This window comes from Cervus elaphus, chromosome 9 (genome assembly GCF_910594005.1).
Source record: "Cervus elaphus chromosome 9, mCerEla1.1, whole genome shotgun sequence".
NCBI lineage: Eukaryota > Metazoa > Chordata > Mammalia > Artiodactyla > Cervidae > Cervus > Cervus elaphus.
The window spans coordinates 30608679-30611511 of NC_057823.1; positions in this window are offsets into that span (position 1 = coordinate 30608679).

Below are 2833 nucleotides of genomic sequence, written 5' to 3' on the forward strand. Positions count from 1 at the left end.
ATATAAAATGACATCATAGGGGAGTCAGACTAGATAAAAATTTTAAATAGTAATAATAAAATTAATTACCATAAGTTAAGTGAGAAAAACAGAAGAAACACTTGCAATCATTATGACAAAGAACTAGCTTGACTTCCAAAATGTACATACATTAAGAAAAAGAGAAATGATCCAATAGAAAAATGATAGAAAAATATTATAGGGACTAGTAAATATATATATATATATATAATTGTTAATAAAATTGATATAAAGATGTATTTATTCAGTTGTAATTAAACTATCACAACTACATGAGTTTAGGGTACTGTTATTACTTCCATTTTCAAAAAAAATAGCTATTTGTCCTACCACTATTTTCATAAAAGCTCCCCTAATCCCCACTGATTTGTAATGCTACAGATGTTGTATAGTAAATTTTCCCGTATCAATTGGACTGTTTCTACACTCTTGTTTCTTTCATATTTATTCCTGAGCAAATACTACAATTACTTCATTACTATTACTTCATGATGCCTTGATATCTGATAAACAGTGTTCCATCCTTGATAATCTTCTGCAGAACTTTTCAACTATTTTAGGTGCTTTTGCTCTTTTATTAAACTTCAGAGAATTGAAAACTTTTTTTCTGTCCCACAAAACATCTAACAAGAATATGAGATTATGTCCTCTCCATGATCATAGTTATAGCAATGCATTTATTTAGGTCTTCTATAAGTTTCTTCAATACTGTTTACAATTTTCTCTGTACACCCTAAGATATTTTGTTAGAATTATTTCATTTACATCAGACCTTCTAACTACCTTCTTCTCATGAATAAAAAGTTAAACAACTCTTACCCTTCCTTATGTATCTGAGTATCTCTAAGACTTGACATCTGTCAATCTCACTTCCAAGACTTGCTTAGTGACCCACTGAAAGAGAGTTTGCTTATTTACCCAGAAGTAAATAAATTTTGAAAGAGTAAACTGGCAATATCCACTTTAAAAGAGGCCAAATGTACTTTTGAAAGGAAATGGAACCAAATTACTCAAAATAGATGATGGCATTAATGGTCTGTAAAAGACTAATGATAATTGGCCAAATGAGGAAAATGTCAAAAAAAAAAAAATCCACTAGTTGAGTTTTTAAGTTTTAGAACCACATGACATAATCTACTGATTAATGAAAATTATTTCCTTTTAGTGGCCCTTAAATATCATGAACAATTATAATTATCCCTGCTCATTTATTTGTGAAATATTCATATTCCAAATTTACAAGTGATGTTCCAGTGAACAGTGAAAGGAGTCTAAGAAGAAATAAATATATATATATATATTTTAACAAATAAAAGACCCATAATTTAAAAGTTACACTTCTTTTTCACCCCTAAATTCTACTGGTCACTGTTGTATTATATACTATATTCTTTGTAGTCATTGTCATTTTTTTAAATTTCTCGTACCAGTTGAGAAATTTCATTAAATGCCTACTCTGTAGCACTGTGCCAAATACAATAAAGCCCCACAAAGGAAATTAAAATGTTTTTGTGGAAGTAAGAGATATCAATATGGAATAATTACAAAATAAGTATACATAGCATAGGTCACGGGGAAGACAATGGCAACCCACTCCAGTATTCCTGCCTGGAAAATCCCATGGACAGAGGAGCCTGGTAGGCTACAGTCCATGGGGTCGCGGAGAGTCGGACACGACTGAGTGACTTCACTTTCACTTTTCACTTTCATGCACTGGAAAAGGAAATGGCAACCCACTCCATTGTTCTTGCCTGGAGAATCCCAGGGACGGGGGGGCCTGGTGGGCTGCCGTCTATGGGGTCGCATAGAGTTGGACACGACTGAAGAGACTTAGCAGCAGCATAGGTAACAGGTTCCAAGACATGCACTTGTTTACTAAAAAGCAAAACAAAAATGAAAGAAAATGCAGAGCTTCCAAAGAGTTCTATGAAATATAAACTGAAGAAAAATAGAAAGAATAGATCCCCATTTTCATATAGTCCAGCTTATAATACTGGATTCTGTGGCCTATCCTAGTTTCTTTTAGTTCCAGAGCCCCTGCTCCAGAGAGCTAAGAAGTAAATTGGAAGGATTCAAAAGAATATTATAATCTTTTTGTCCTTCCTTCAGTGAGAGGGAATGGCCTATTTCAAAAATTTTATTTAATATTTAGTTTACATTTGCAGGAAAGAGAATGCTTGTTCTCTGTTGCTTGTGTGGTTTCTATGTCATGGCTGAGCTTCTGGACTACATGTTATTCATTGCTTGCATGTGCCCAAGTTAAGCAAAGATGTCCCCCCAAAAGAGTTAGGTCAGATTCTGCAAAGGATACCCCTAGACATAAAGAAAGTAAGCCCACAAAGAAGAGGTCTCTGTTTTGTTCACTTAACATTTTGTGCAAAGTTAGCATTCATTAAATATTTGCTGAATAAACATTAGTTTATTTATACCTGTTATGGGAAATAATATTCAAAACATATCTGGGGAAGGCCATATGAAAGGGAAGATAGTAACAGTAAACAAATGGTTAAGCCACACCACATGAATCCTGCTCCTTGAGGCAAAGTCAGTAGGCTTTTTGTTTTCTTTTGTTATATATGTCTTTGGATTTTTGACCAAATTTTCCTTGATTTGTCAGTTTTTTAAAGCCAAGGAAAAACAAAGAGAATATTCCAAGTAGATATTTACATAGTAATTTCTCCACAAAATTATTTAATGTTGAGGGAAAGTATTTTAAAATAGAACAAATAAACAGTACCATTTCACAGGTGAAAATAAGTGGGGAATTTGATAATGTTTATATCATCTAATTTACTTCTTTCATTAAGCAAGA